At 36.2% G+C, this 16,841-nt stretch overlaps 1 protein-coding gene across 5 annotated transcripts in view; it reads left to right on the top strand.

Annotated features, from left to right (window-relative positions):
- The first annotated feature begins 1,404 nt into the window (after positions 1 to 1,404).
- Positions 1,405 to 16,841, top strand: part of Pwwp3b (PWWP domain containing 3B) — a 34,986-nt gene continuing 19,549 nt past the window's right edge. For 2 of the 5 annotated variants that reach the window (XM_074064378.1, XM_074064375.1), the window contains exons 1-2: positions 1,405 to 1,496; positions 4,106 to 4,282. The gene's annotated coding sequence lies outside the window, so the exon portion shown is untranslated. The other 3 variants (XM_074064376.1, XM_074064377.1, XM_020152109.2) reach the window with 3 other exon arrangements.

The raw sequence follows: 16,841 nt of genomic DNA, 5'->3' as shown, positions 1-16,841 counted from the left end.
TGAATATGTTTTGTATGTTAAAAGAGCGTTAAGAAAAGCTGATTAGTATTTCCCCCCACTGCTGTTAGATGCAATTAAAATTTTCCTACTTGCCCAATAAGGTACTTCTATTCATTTTCATTATTATATATTTTGAGATAAGTTAGCGGATACATAAGAGTTTACAATGGTCTTATCTTGAAAATAATTAACAAATGGTGAAAAAAGAAATGGTATAGCAGATGGAACCAAAATGCAGGCTTTATTAAGAAGGGAAGGACTACCGCAGGACATTGCTTGTTGTGAGAGAGTGAAAGGGGAGTAAAAGAATTCCAAATTTAAGCAAAATTATCCATCAGCAAAGAGATGGGTCCCACTACTGTAGAAGCAACATAGAGAGCCCACAAATTGAGCCCTGTGAATTGTCTGCTCCTGTCCCATTACCTTCTTTCTTTTTTTTTTCCACTTTGGCAGTACTGGGATTTGAACTCAGGACGTTGTACTTGCCAGGCAGTTGCTCTCACCGCTTAAGCCACTCCATCAGCCCGATTTTGTGTTGGATATTTTGGGATAGGGTCTCTACTTTTTCCCAGGCTGACCTTGAACCTGGGTCCCCCAAGTAGCTAGGATTACAGGCATGAGCTACCAATGCCAGCTTTTTCCTGTTGAAATAGTAGTTGCGTAAGGATATTTTTGTTTATTCTGCTATTTGCACTGAAAAGCATTTCTACATTTATGGGTGATTATTAAATTTGGGTTGTTAAGGTCATATGAATATTTGCATATTTTTCAATTTCAGTTTATCAGACTTTGAGGGGTTTTCTTTAGAAATGATGTAATTAGCCTGGTACCATGGTGCCACCTGTAATATCACTTGAAAGGCTGAAGCAGAAGAACCATGAGTTCGAGGTCAGACTGGATAACATAAGTGGCCTGCGTTCAGAAAAAGAAAAAATGTAAGAAACCTGAACAAAATGATAGAGATATTATGTGTCAGGCCCACATTCAAAATTGTAATCAAAAATCAATTCTACCTAAAATAAAGTATTGATTCACTGCAATTGGAATCAAGATACTTAGCATGGTTTTTTGGTGGACTTTGACGTGTACATGTTAAATTCACCAGAAATAAAGCACGTGATGGGGCCCCTAAAACAGCTGTGGCCAATATTTTACGTGCATGTTTATTACATGAAAAAGTTATCCACTATCTCCTTTTCTTTTTCTTTTCCAGGGTATCAGTCACCCTAGGGATGTGAATGGAAATTGGGTAGATATACCTTGCCATCAGGCTTTAAAGTTCTTTCAAAGGATCATTTCTTCCCTTTCACTATGTTTTGGTTTAACTTGGTGACTCTCCTCCCTCTGAAAGAAGGAACAACCTCCTGCTCTCCCCATCACCGGGAGGAGGCGGAGCATTTTCCAGAAGCTTGGAAGTCCGCGGAGCGGCCAGGCTGGGGGAGGAACCGCCTTCTATACTGACTTCCAGGCTTCCGCCCACGACAAGACGCATAGAGGTAATGGCTGTCGTAAAAGCTACTTATTTTCCGAATCTTCTAGAAGATTTGGTGTAAAGATGAGAAAAGAAAAGGGACTGCCGACTTGAAAGAAATGAAAAAGGAGAGTCGTTTGGTGCAAGGCGTTGTTTCCGTGAGGGAAGTAATATCTGAATTTTATATTCCTGGAGCTATTTTAAAAGTCCAAAGTGGGGAGGTGGTGATCGGATTACACCTGCGGAAACTCATTCATGAGGTTGCAAAGGGTAACATTTGAAGAGGGCATTTTATGGTTCAGTGAAAAAGCAGTCGTGGTTGGGGTAAACGATGAAACAAAACTTGGGAATGTAATCTGCCTTATTAAAAAAAACAGTTATGGCAATTGTAAATGAAAAATTAAATTGTTAGTTAGGGACGCTGGCTTTTTATATGACTCAGGGGATGTTGATTGTGTTTCTAACAAATCGTACCGTTTGGATGCAGTGCACTGATCTAAAGTATAATTGTGCAGACTCAGGCACCTCTGAGAATTCGGAGCTTGTTTATTTGCCAGGGATACCCAGTGTCTTAGAAGAATCATTTTTTAAATGATGTGCCAAAGGTTATCTTTGTCTACATCTCTACCTATGTATCAAGAGAATCGCATGTACTTATTTGTACTAAAATATTTAAAAATCTGAGAAATCATAAAAATAATACACATCTTAATATAAAAACACAACAGAATACAGCTAGCAATAAAGGATATCTAGTAGCAAATTCTGTCAAGGAGGAAAAAAATTTCTACTTCTTTCTGTCATGTTTCATCTAGCATAAAATACCCATGTCAGCATAAAAATTAGATGAGAATTTTAAATGGTGGCGGGGGAGAAGCCACCTTCCCTGAAAATGGTGTGAACATATATAAATGTGAAAAGATGTTCAAATCTGTGGGTGAATAAATATATTTCAAATAGTGTAAGCAAATATATGTGATAAAGGCAAAAAATCAAAGTAATGAACAACTTGGATTGGAGTACCAAAGATGTGTACTTTCTTATTTAGATTTTATATATTTTTAGACTCTCAAAAATAATAATGGTGCTGAAAGATAATAATCCATTTTGTTACATGCACTTGAACAGGTACCCACACACATTGCATTTTCTTTAGCTGAAGTTGGATTTTTCTGTGGATATGACAAAGCTGGTTGCCTGGTTGCTTATACTTTTCTTAAAATACAGACAGTTAGACTATAGTCCAGACTGATTCAAGCAGCAAATACTTACATACTCTTAATCTATATACTTGTGAGAAAGAATTCGAAAATGTTAAAAACTAAGCAGAAATATTTATAAACTTTTTTTTGTCTACATACTCTTGAAAAAGAATTAAAAATGTTTAAAACATTGTGAAATAGTATGTAGGAAATAATATGCCGGATAGTAAGTTTATTGCATGGAATGCTCTGTATTTGTAAAAAGAATGAACTAATTCTAAATTCAATGATAAAAATGACATACAAGGTGTACTCTAAAAATAAGCAAATTGCAGAATGGCCTGCGTCATACAGTACCAAATATTTTACAAAAGCCAAATGTATATGCATTAATACAATATATGCAACAGAAACTGGAAATACACATGGTTCTTTTAAAAGTGAGCATATAAGTGGAATTGGAGACATTTCTCTATTTATAAAAAAGCAAGTTTGAATTATTTTCATTAGGAGTGAGAAAATTTTAGAAATAAGGAAAAATCTTCTAAAGTATTTCACAAAAACTGATGGAAACATTTATTGACATGGAAATATGATCAAATATATCATCAGTGCAATAAATTCTCATTTCAAAAATATGCATATTTATAAGAATGCGAAAATACAGAAATGTAGACAGCAAACCTTTTGATCATTATTGTGGGGGTTTGCTTTTGTCTTACGAATGTCAAAAGATGAAGGTATATAATATGCATGAGAAATATTGTGATAAAAACATTAAAATGAGGAGTTGATGATCCTATTTTTGTATAACATACACACACGTATCTTAAGATGAAGATGCAAAATTCTGCAAGTTACTGGCTAGATGACACTAGTTCACACCTCTCCCCACCAAGGATCTGAGTGTCTGCAGTTCTGGTTCTGGTCACAAGATGGAGCTTGCTCGGTTTCCAAAACTCTCCAAGCAACCATTTTTATGAAGTGGACAAACAAAGCTATAAAAAATATTTTGTGTAAGCAGACTATAAGATAATACGCAGAATGTGATTGAAAATATGTTAAAATTTTCATGTGTGTAACAGGAAAAAGTCCACCTGAGAACCATTGTGAGGATTTGCAAAGTTACTTTTTCAAAAGCAACTATGCAAAATTTGGCTTATAAAAGACCCAAGGCAGTTGTTATTTTCCTTAATCTCATGTCTCCACCTCACAATTTTCCAGAGGGAGACAATTTCAGCATGAACCAAATAATATAACTGCATCCCCAAGAGCACTTCACATTTAGGGAACATAAATGAAAACAGGGATGAGATTTCATCTCATCCATGTGTTTCAGAATGACACACTTCATAGAATTTTTGTAGGGAAATTTCTTTACATGTTTTCCATTTTATAGGCTTACTTCCTATCTTCCTTTTGGACAATTTAGGAATATCAGAGGTGCACATGACTTGGGCAATGTGTGTGTGATGCCAGTTGAGTCCCAGAAAAGCAGTGCAATCACAAAGGCCCAACAAGGCAAAGGCTATGCTGAATGAGCAGTTGGAGTGAGAATCAAGGTAGCTGGATTGTAGAGTCAGACCTACCACAATCCACGTGACAGAAGGTAAGACTCTTCCCATTTTGTGAAACATTCCTTGTTAAAAACACATTGCCATCTTGAAGAGTAATTTATATGCTTTATGTCCATACCATTTTAAATTTTAAACCACATTTTCTAATATGTTCAGTTGAGAATTTAGGGTGCAATTCATTTGGCTCCCTACTCTGCAACCATAACATTACTAACTAAAATCATAATGTCTGGGCTGGGGGTTTGGCTTAAGTGGCAGAGCATCTGCCTGACAAGTGTGAGGCCCTGAGTTCAAACCCCACTACCACCAAAAAAAGTCATAGTGTCTAGTTTTGAGAAAGAATCTCATGTTTTAAATAACCACCATGAAGAGATCACGTAGGTTGGCCCACAGCCTGACTCTCAAATCCTTAACAGCGGTGCCAGATTGTTACCACTGCATACTAAATAGTGTCATTACAAAGGTTTCTTAAGACCTGCTTAAGGTTTTATGATCTTCCTTAAATTGACTTCTGTATGCTCTATTGAATATTGTTTGTAACAATTCAACACATTCAGTTCTTTCCCAGCAACCATTGCAGATCTCTGAATCCTAAGGTTGTTGATCTGAGCTCCACTGTCTGTGACCATGTGATCTCCTTTGGTTACCTTGAACAAACAGGGCAACAGTAGCAGCTTAGAAAACATTAAAACCCAGCATTCCTTGTGATAACCCAGAGAGGTCCAAAAGGCTTCAGTTATCCAAGAACACACATAACATCCGTGACACTGCCAAGGATCCTCCCACACACATTCCTTTCTTCTTTGACAACAGAAAAAATAAAGATAAGATACCTTGTTTGAGTTATCATGATCTTCTCTGTTGTTTTTCCTCCCTTGAAGTATGTTCCATGTCTCTGAACCTTTCTTTCCCATAGTATTTTTTCCTCTGTCTTGTATCTTGTCTCCATTCTCATTGTCCACTTTCTTTCTATTTAGCAAAGTAATCTTTTTATCTGATGCCTTTTATTTTGCTGTTTTAATCTAATCCAGTTATCACTTACTGAAAATACTTTATTCAAGCTACTTTGTGAAGTCTCAGGGGGATGAAAGAGGCTATAGCAAGTAGCTTGAGTGATAACTGGATAGAGTAAGGCTTCTGCAAAAATACTGCTTTCATAGAAAATCAAGTATCTACAAGCTTTTATTATCATATCATTAAATGTAGATAAATAATTGGTACTTGGACAATGTAGATTAACATCAGAGATGCACATGACCCATGCATCTTTGTTAAGTATGCAATCTGGGATGTGGAGATGACAACCTAAATAATTGTCAAGGATTTGAAAGTTTTATGTTTGCACAGAGCTAATAAAGGTTTCAAACCCACAACTGCCTGACTTCTTGCCTGCACATTTAAAACCATGACCTGTTGTAATGTCTCTGTGACAAACTCTTAAATATTAGTCATTGGGTCCTACCAACAGGAGTCCACATTTCACTGAAGAGCCCTGGATGTCCATTTCATGGTGGTTATAGAATAATTTTGACCCTGCCTGACCCTTCTGTTTTTGTTCTCTGAAAGAATTCTTCTTTTCTTAGTCTCCAGTGCAGGTAGTTTTCTTCGTCTCTGTATGTTCATTACAGGTTGACTAGTGTAACAGTGCAACTTTGTTTTTCCAGTCTGAAGGTTAGAAAGTGGCAGGAGATGCATTTACCTGTTCATTGTGATAATGAAGTTGTGAAAAATTTTTAGAATTTTTGTTTTTAAACTTAACATTATCTTAAAAGACCTAAACTTCAGAATCATTACACATCAGCCATGTGTAAGTTTTAGCACTTCCTGGGAAGTAACATCTCAGAGTTAAAGGCAATAAAAAAAATTTAAATTTCAGTGTTAAGTTCTTGAGAATTTTGTGAGTGAAAGCTTAGTAATTGCCATATAGAATTGACAATTTCCAACAGTGAAGTACAGGAACAACAAATTGTCCATTGTTAATATAGGTGGAGTGAAATGGGCATATCACTGCATGAAAAATGATTTTCAGCGCCTGTCCAGGAACAGACATGTGAAAAGGAACCTACTGCCAAGTCCCAGCAACACAAAAAATGCTTCTCATAATTGTTCTAAGGCCAAGTGAATGCTGTCATGCACATACAGTCAGTACAAAAGCATATCTCATCCAAACTTTTAAAAATTTGTGTGGAAATATTAGAGATGGAGAAAACTCATGGAAACATATGGTAGTTACTATAGTTCACCAATATGTTCACCAGCAGGGACCTGCAATTAAGCCACATTTACTCTGGGGTTACATTCACCAATTTCCTCAGAGTCTGAAAGTAAATGACATCATCCTTGATTCAAAAGAAGACATGGGATTCCAAGCCCAGGAGGCAGTGAGTACTGGTGGAGAGCATATCCTCATGTTTTAGAGTCAAAGACACTTTGGCTCTTATTTTGTCTTGCCTTTTTCCCAGCTCTGTGGTCTTGGGCTTGAGTGAAAGTGTCTATTTCTTTGTTATTTTGCTAACCGATCATTGTGTCATTTCTTTGCTGCTTCTCACGGAAATTAGGTGAAAAATCAAGTTTCAGTGCTATGCACATCTCTTTGATTATTAGAGATGGTAGATATCTTTTATGTATTGATCAGTTTTAAATGTTTGGGTTTTAAGGAACCCCAATAAAAAACACATTGTCTTTTCCACTGAACAGATTGATATAAAACAAATGAATTTGTAGATGAAAGCAAGCCAAAATGTCAGCTTTACAAGAGAAAGGGAAAATGCAGAGTACTGATTTTTGTTAAAACCAAATGGGCTTTATAATAGAACCCTAAATTTCAGCAAACATACCCAAACAGATTGGAGGCTTGCAATTGTACAAGAATGGCAGAGGTACCTATAGTTGTACCTCTTTTTACTTTGCCATTTATCTCTAAGTACTATGTAAGAGCTACTTTAGAATAGCAATATTTTTGCATTAAAATCAGTTCTGCTAAGTTTGTCCTTTTGTTTTAAACGTTGGTTCGTTGTGTTTTTAACCATAGGGTTTTCTCTGCAATTTTGGTATATTCAGCTATGCATTTCTTAAGGAATTTTAGTTGATGTTCTGTATTTAGACATGACTGTTTTTAGCCTAGTGCGGTAGTACACATTTATAATCCCAGTTACTCCAGAACTGGAGGCTGGAGGATCTGGAGTTTGATGTCCGCCTGGGCAAAGTTAGGGAGCCTCTTTGTCAAAAATAAAAAATACAAACAAAAGGGGTTAGGTTGTGGGATCATAGCTCAAGAGGTAGAGTTCTTGACTGGCAAGGAGGAGGCACCCATATTACAAAAAAAAAAAGATTTTAGTTAAAAGAACTATTAAACTTTCTGAAGGATAAATAAGAATAACCTGAACCTGAATAAAAGGACATTGCTTGTCCCAGGGCGAGAATTAACCTAGAGAATGAATTCTGTACCAAATCACATAGTCATTCGCTAGCTAAGACGCTAGAATAGGCAAGAAAATTTTGCAAAAGATATTCTTCAGCGGGTCTTTAATATATAATAAAGGCATTTCTCCATCTTTTAAAAAGGAAATTGCCCACCCTTGTGGTTCGAATGTAAATTCAAAAGACACGTGTTGCCGTGCCACTTTCAAGGGCTTTAAAAATGAACACTTATCCCTTTAAGTGAATTTCATTTAACTCTGCCCCTAATTGAGGGAAGGCCCCCCGCCCCCACATCACCCACCACGCGAGGGGGCGGAGCCTGCGGACCAGCTGCTGGTAGCGCCGCGCCGCGCGCGCGACCATTGTTCCTGGGGGAGGGGCGGCATTTCGCGAGGAGGCGGCAGCTGAGGAGAAGCTTCTAGGTAATGGCTGTCTTACCGCTAGTTATTTTCTGGGCATTTCTTCGGGCTTCGGTATTAAAGTGTAAGAAAAATAAAATCTTATTGCCTCAGAGAGGCGGGAGTGAAATGTGGTTCTGGTGGAATTACTGGGACTGGGACGGAATTAATCCTGTGGAATTTTTGTTTCTTCCGATACATTTTAAGTGGGAATAGGTGATTAGATTACGACTTCTAAATTAAGATTTTGGTTAGGCAAGCCTCTCGTGTTCATTTTCGGCGTTTGTGTGCATTTTGCACGCGGCATTCCGTGTTTCTGTGTTCGTGACGAATTTTCTTAGATTTTGTTTTAACCATTTATTTTCTACCGAAAATAACCGAAAAATGGAAACGTATAAAGTGAATGACCCATAAAAACAGAAATATATCTTCGTGAACCTAGAAAGGGATTCAGATTCGCTGTTTGAGTGCTAACACTTGTTAAATTGAAAAAAAAAATGCGTTTGCGGGGTGGGGGGGAACTAGACGCGTCTAAACTGGTCGGCATCTCTCAGTGCTGGAATTACCGGGTTTTCTAAAATATTTTTAACTGGTGTCAGCATGTTTAGAATTGCTTTATTCTATAATCCTTTTCATAATTAGAAGAGCAAAATGAGGCTGAAACAGCATAAGCCATTCTTTTCAGACCCCCCTCCCCGCGCCCGTCTCTTGCCCTTAGTGGAATTTTTCCTGGACCTAGTCAAGCCAGTAGCTGCTGTGTAGACTAGCGCCCTGCGTGTGTCCCTGCAACTCGTTCTGTGAGTGCACAGGTATAGCCGTGGTCAGCTAGAAAGAACCATTTTTTCTGTATTGTCTAAGTTTAAAAGTGAGTTAGAAAGAGGATTTGGTTTATTTCTAAAGGCAGTTTGAAAAGTATTATGTGCCGCACAGTGCGATGTGATGTAGCTGACAAAAGTGTGAACCTGTAGTGATTTGAAAATGTCTGCAAACTAGCAGTAGTTGGCTAAAAAAAAAAAAGGAAATTTCAGAATGACAAGCAGCATATTAATTTAAGGAGAAAAGATTGCTGACACAATATGTGTAACCAAATTAAAAAAAAAGGCAACCTACTGTCGTAGAAATTTTTGTGAGAACAGGGAGACAGAACAGGCTTTACTTTATTTTAAAATAGTCTTTAATATGTAGTTACTTTTCGGACAATATCAGTAATAAGATTGAAGTGAAATGCAGCAAAGTTGGGGGAAAATTACATTTGAAGTGATTCATTGAAGAATCACATTGAAAATATTTATTAATATAAAGACTCAAACTATCAACTTGAGCAGAATAAAAATCTGGTTTGCAATGATACGTATTCATGTATCTATGTAAAGAAAAATATAGAAAGATATCTAGGAAATGAGATTTGTCTTTCTAAAGCTGTATGTTGTATATCTTTCTCATATTTTCAATATTCAGGTAGCATGTTATTTATTTTACAATAAGACTATTGCAGGTGAAGACATTTGGATTCCATTTTTTTGTGTAATGCATAACAAAGCTCTAAATTTAAGCATGGTATATTCTAGAAGCCTGAGAAAACTACTGGCTGGCAGAATGTAGCTCCCACCCTTCTCCCACAAGTACATGGTACTAACAGTGCTGATTCTGGTCACAAGGTGGCGCTTGCCAGATAGCCCAAATTTTCTCCAGGCAACTATTTTTATGAAGTGAGCAAACAAAGCAGTGGAACATAGTATTTTGTATTGGAAAGACTATGAGACAGCATGCATAGTGTGATTGAAATTTCATTGAAAAAATTTTGTATATCTAGAAGACAGAGACTTACCTAAGGACTGATGTGAGAACTTAAACAAAAAAATGCTGTTTTGTCCAGTCTTGCCCATACCAGGCACAAGGCAATTGTTATTTCATTTCTCTTCTGTCTCCACCTTATAATTTTCCTGAGGGAGCTGGTTTCAGTAGAACCAAATAACATAATTGTGTCCCAAAGACTATTTCACATTATAAGAATATGAGGGAAAATGACCTTAACATCTACATCAGAGATGAAATTTCACTTCATTCCACTGTTTCAGAATGACATGCCTGCAAGAATTTTGGTAGGGGAAATTTCTTTATGCTTTTACCATTTTATTGATTTTATTATCTGTCTTCCTTTTGGACAACCTAAGTTAGTAGAGGGTGAACATGAATTCAGCAATCTCCATGTGATGCCAGTTGAGCCCCAGAAAGGCAGTACAACCACAGAAGTGCCCAGCAGGGCAAAGGCTCTAGTGGAGTAGCAGTTAAGGGTTAGAATCAAGACAACTAGATCACAGGACTAAACCCAACCCACCACCACCATCGACGTGACAGCAGGTAAGACTCTTCCCTTTTCACAAAATACTTTGTTAAAAACATGTTAAGTTGAGAAAATAGAGTACAGTTTATTTCATTTTGGCTTGGTAGCTACAACATTTTAAATTAATGCCACACATTTTTATGTTGGGAAAAAATTAAATACAGATGGTCCTTCAACTTGTGATGGTTCAATTTATGAATTTTTCAACTTTATTCTGATGCAAAAAGCATTGAAATTCAGAACCATTCTTTTTTAATTTTGAACTTAGGTCTTTTCCCAGATTTGCAGTATGCACTGTAGCACTCCCTCGATGCTGGGTAGAGGCAGTACACCATAGTTCCCAGTTAGCCAGTGCACTACAGTAGACTGTGTAGCCAGTATTTTTGAATATTGTTTTGTGTCTTCAAATCCCATCATGTCTGTAGAACATATTAAATGCATTTTCAAGTGCAATTTTTTAACTTTTGATGAGTTTACTGGGCTATAACCCCATTCTAAGTCAAGGTATATATGTATATATACATACATACATATGTGTATATTTCTCATAAAATGGAATTAAGCTAGGCAGGACTGGGGATGTGGCTCAAGTGGTAGAACATTTGCTGTGAGGCCCTGAGTTCAAACTCCAGTACCACAAAAAATAAATTATAATGCTTAAAAATAGAAATTATGCAAATGAACATGATGTTGACTGCTTATGGAAGACTAGCATATCCCAACCAACTACATGACTCTCAAGAAATTCTTGAAAAAAATCCTGACAACAGGTAGCCATGACAGCCATTCTGAATATCTGACTCCTGAACTCATCCTTTCAATGAGGTTATTATGTTGTTATCTGGGCCAGTCTGGGAGATACAGACATCACTATTTGTGTCTGGCTGTCTTGGGTAGGCAGAGCAGCACTGGAAGTTTGGGAAATTTAAAAAATGAGTCTTCTAGAATAAACCTCCAGTGGTCCCGGAGTATCCCAGAGTACAGAAATGGTGTCCCTGATGTTTCCCCATCTCTCCTTATGCATCCCCCACTCACCCCAAACACACACACACACACACACACAAACACTCTCTCTCTCTTATTCCTTTTATATAAAAACTGTAATGAGGGCTACATACAAGGACATTATAAAACTTCTCTTTTTAAATTTTTAAATAACTTCCCAAACAACAATATATTTGTTGGTCTGCTTCCAAGTATTTATTCATCTTCTTTCTATGCCTTCTTCATTTTCATTGTCCATTTTTCTTTTCTGCTGATAGAAAAAATTTGTTATTCTCTCTTTCTTTGTTTTTTCCTTAAAGAATATCCTCGTGTTACCCATTCAAAATCATTTATTCAAGCTTATTTGTGAGTTTTCAGAAACACATGAATAAGCCGCAGGAGAAACTGTTAAGGAGCCCTAAAGCAGTAGAGGCCTCTAAGGTCACTGCTTTTCTGGTTAAACCAGAAAGTTAAACACAGACCAGTGGCCTAAGGACTCTTCTACATGTTTGAGAGTTCACTGATTCATTTCTAGGTAACATTTGTATGTCCAGATGTACCAATGAATTGTGAATATGTTTTTAGATCTTCTGCAGTTTTATTTGGAAGATCATCTTTTCTCCTCCTTTCTAGTGTTCATATCACCTGTTGATATTCATGTAGGTTGTCATTAACTGTTTTTGGGTGTTTTTTTTGAAACAAGAGTCTCACTGTATAGTGTAGGCTGGCCTTAATCTCCCTGTATAGCCCAAGCTGGCCTCACAGTTCTCCTGCCCCAGTCTTCCAAGTGCTGGTACTGCAGATGTGTGCCACCATGCCCAATATTAGGTGGTCCCTAATCTTTAAAAATTATTTTAACCTTGTAATACATTTTGATATCTGATAATGCTAGTTGTCCCTCTAGTCCTCTGGTAAAGTTAGAACTGGGTCCCAAAACCCAGTCTGTTTGAGAATTTGGAACAGAGAACAATCTTCCCATAATGCTTGTCTGAGAAACTCTGAAGTTTAGACATTTGATTTTTAGCAGGCTCTCTTATCTCCCCAATAAAGAACAGGACAAATACCATTAATCAGAGGGGGTGATAGGAATAATTTTGGTCCTATCTGAATCGTTTCTCACGGATGTCTTAGAGAATGGCAGGGCTGGGGGAAGTACTCCCTTTTTCTTTAAATTTCTAAGCGCAGCTCCAGATAGGTCTTTCTCTGTTTGTTAATATTAGGAAGAACACTACAACTTAATTGCTCTTCTTACGTACATAGAGTATGTATGTAATAGAGCTTTGTTTGTCTATGCGCTGTGATAATGGTGTTATGAAGTCCCCATAAACCTTTCATTCATTTTATTCCTTTAAAAGTGCTTCTCATTCCATCATGCTGAATATTGACCCATAGTAGTTTTATCTGTTGGCATTCTGTAAGTTTTACTATTGCCTGGGGAATACAGAATCTCCAGACTTGGCAGCTTTATCCCCTTGTGATGTCTAGGTCCCTGGTTGCTATTTTTTTTTTTTACCTTCTTTATCTTTTCACATACATTTGGCCAGAGATTAAGGAGTCTTTTTGGCCCTGGTAATGATTCACTCTTGCTTGCCTTTTCCTACACTCTGAATGCTCATCCTTAGTATGTTTATTTCTGGTGTTCTGCCTCTTCAAGTACACTGAGCTGATATTCAGCCTGTGGACATTAATAATACAACTGAATTCTTTGTGTAAAATTTCCATTGTTGTTTGTGCTTTACCCTTAAAGGTCATTGAATATTTTGGATGTCTATTAAATGTCTAATTCCCTTCCTTTAACTATGTCCATGGCCCACTCATGGTCTTTGGAAGTATTCTAACTGGACCATTCCTGGTCTTTACATAGATCTAATGCACAAAGGCATTGATATTTATTCTCTAACCAATCTATCTCTCGTGTGTTATTCAGCTTCTGCCTTTTCACTGAGAAGATAGCTTTAACTAGTTATCTATTTCCAGATTGTAGAATTTGGCTTCTCTTTTTCTCCTTCCTTCATTCCTTTCTTTCCTCTGTCTAATATAATTGAATGGTGAGAACTTGAGTGTGGTTAAAAGTCTGCCAATGGGGATAAATTTCATAAGCTACAGGATGCTAAAGTCCTGAGGTTTCATGATATTTGTCGTGCATTAACTCTCAGTGAAAAATATTTAGTGAAGATACGAATTTATAGAAAGAATTACATAACGACATCAATCATCAGGTGTCTTAGATGCCTCCCCAACACTTTAAGGCAAATTCACAGGTAGAGTTAATACAAATTAAGTGAAGGATTAAAATAATTTAAATTTCTAATAGATTATTTCTATATGTCAGAGGATATTTTACATTTACCTTGTGGTGCAATACCTTCTTTGGCAATCATTGATCCAAAGTACAAATCAAAATCCCTGTATGTATCCCTATTACTCTCAGAGTGAAATACAAATGCCTGACATACATCATACCCTGATTGATACCTTTTTTAAGACTCAGGTATATAAAGGTATAATTTATATAGAGTTAAATTCCCATTTTTGTTGTACAGCTTGATGAACTTTGGCAGTCATATAATTACTAATACAGAATATGTCCTTAACCCCCAAATGTTCCCTCATACCCCACTGTAGTCAGCACCCTTTCTCTCACCCAATTCCTGACAACCGATGATCTGATTTATGTCTATGGTTTTCATTTTCTAGGATACCATACATATGGGCTCAAGTATATAGCTTTTTGCATCTAGCTTCTTTCACTTAGCATGTATTTATGTACATACACACATATGTGTGTATATAGATACATATACTGAATATTCACTCATTCTTATGTGTATTTAGTTTATTCCTTAATGTAACTGAGAGGTATTACATTAAATGGGTATTCTACAATTTGTATAACCAGTCATCAGTAGATTTATAATTTTGTAGATTATGATTAAAATTGTTTAAAATTCCAAAATAGATTTTTGCACATATGTAAGTTTTCATCTCTCTTGAGCAAATACCTAGGAGTGGAATTTTTTATGTTGAATAGTGAGTATGTGTTTAATTAACTACAGCAAGAACTGCCAATCTATTCTCTAAAGTGGCTGTGACATTTTTGCATTCCCACTAACAATGTATGACAGTTGTCATGCATAATTTTCAGAAGGTGATATCGTCAGGATTTTTTCTCTTTAAGACGAGCCATTCTTGTAAGGGTACTGACATTGTCACATTATGGTTTTACTTGCATATCCTTAATTACTAATGGTGTTGACTATCTTTTCATGTGTTCATATGTCTTTGATGGACTATCAATTGAAATTGTCCATTTTTTATTGGGTCATTACTCTTACTGAATTTTAAGAGTTTTATAATGTAGATACAAGTCCTTTGCAGACATGTGTTTTGCACATATTCCACTCTTTGGATTTTTAAAAATTTTATGAGGTTTTTTTTGTGGTACTGGGATTTGAACTCAGGGCTTCACACTTACTAGGCAGTCACTCTACAATCTGAGCCACTCCACCAGCCCTTTTTATGTTGGGTATTTTTGAGACAGGGTTCCACTAACTATGTGCCTGGGTTGGCCTCAAAATTCCATCCTCCTAATCTCTGCCACCTAAATAGCTAAGATTATAGGTGTGACCCACCAGCACTCGACTTATTTTATGTTTTGAAGAGCAGAATTTTTAAGTCAAATTCATCAGATTTTTTCTTATGATCAATATTTGGCATATATTTTCATTTCTTAATAAACCTTTGCCCCACCCAAGGTCTTAAAGACTTTCTACTTTTTCTTTTAACAAGTTTTATAAATTTTAGCTTTATTAGATCAATAATCCATTTGAGGTAATTTTGTTTCATAGTTTTAGCTAAGAGTTCAAGATGAATATTTCTGCTTACGATATCCAATTGTTCCAGCACCATTCATTGAAAAGACCACCATTTCTCCATTTAATTACCTTTGCCAAATATTGATTGATCATATTTTCTGGTCTAGTTGTGCTTTATTGATCTGTATGTCAATCTTAGGCCAGTAATATACTGTAATTTTGAAATCACATGGTGTAAATTTTCCAACTTTTGTATTTCCTTCTCAATATTGGTCTGGTTCCTCTAGTCCCTTTGCTTTTCCATATGCATTTTAGAGTTACCTTCTCAATTTCTATTTAAAAAAACCTGCTGGGAGTTCAATTAAAACATAATGATTCTATAGATAGGTTTGGAAAGGAGTTGTATCCTAAAATTAGTGAGTTAATTAACATGATATGTTTGCCTGTTTATTTAGATCATCTTTAATTTCTTTCAGTGTATTAAAGTCTTCAGCATTGAAATCTTGCATATATTTGTTGAATTTATTCCCCCATACAGTCTCCTGGTTTTGTTGAAATTGTAAATGGTATGTTTTTAAAAACTTTAACTTGAAAATTTTATTGTATAGAAATAAAGTCAATTGTTTGATATTGATTTTTTTTAAAAAAAATTTATTACCATATGTTAGTTGTACAGGGAGTTTCATTGTCACATTGCCATATATAGTTACAATATATCTGGGTTAGGTTCATCCCTTCCATTATATTCCCTCCCACCTACTTAAAACAATATCAGCAAGTTTCATTGTACTGTTTTCATACAAGTATAAAGAGTGCATCAACCCTATTCACCCCCCTTTGCCATCTCCATTCACCCTTCCCCTACCACTAGTACCACTTGCTAACAAGAGCTGTTTTACATTCCTGTCCTTCATTTTTAAGTGTATATTCATTGTTCAAAGGGCTTTTTCCATGGTATTTCATCCATGAATACATTATAATTTAATCAGATTAATCCCCTCTGTTTTTCTCCCTGACCCTCCCAGGTATGCCCTAGTAATCAACAGTTTTCAGTGCATTTCCTGTACAGATGAAATGTATTTCAATATTATTCACTCTCCATTAATTCTCTCTTCGTCTCCTTCTTCTCCCTAGTCCCCTCAAACAGTCCTACTATTATAGACATGTTATATATGTGTATGTAAGATCATCTTTGTATTTGTATATATGTTTATGTTTTGGGTCTGTCTTCCACATATGAGAGAAAACATATGACCTTTGTCTTTCTAAACCTGGCTTACTTTACTTAACATGATGATTTCCAGTTCTATCCATTTACCTGCAAACAAAGTTCTTCTTTATGGCTGAATAATACTCCATTGTGTTTGTGTTCATACACACACTACATACATGCACATACACACACACATATATATATACACATATATATCACATTTTCTTAGTCCATTCATCAGTTGTAGGACATCTGGGCTGTTTCCATAGTGTGGTTGTTCTCAATAGTGCTGCAATAAACATGGTTGTGCCAGTGCCTCTATGGTATCCATATCTTAACATTCCTTTGTATATATGCCCAGAAGTGTTATTGCTGAATTATATGATACTTCTATTTTTCAGTTTTTTAAGAAACCTC

Source organism: Castor canadensis, chromosome X (assembly GCF_047511655.1).
Source record: "Castor canadensis chromosome X, mCasCan1.hap1v2, whole genome shotgun sequence".
Classification (NCBI taxonomy): Eukaryota; Metazoa; Chordata; class Mammalia; order Rodentia; family Castoridae; genus Castor; species Castor canadensis.
Note: the sequence above shows the minus strand (reverse complement) of the source record. Positions and strands in the feature narration are given on the sequence as shown.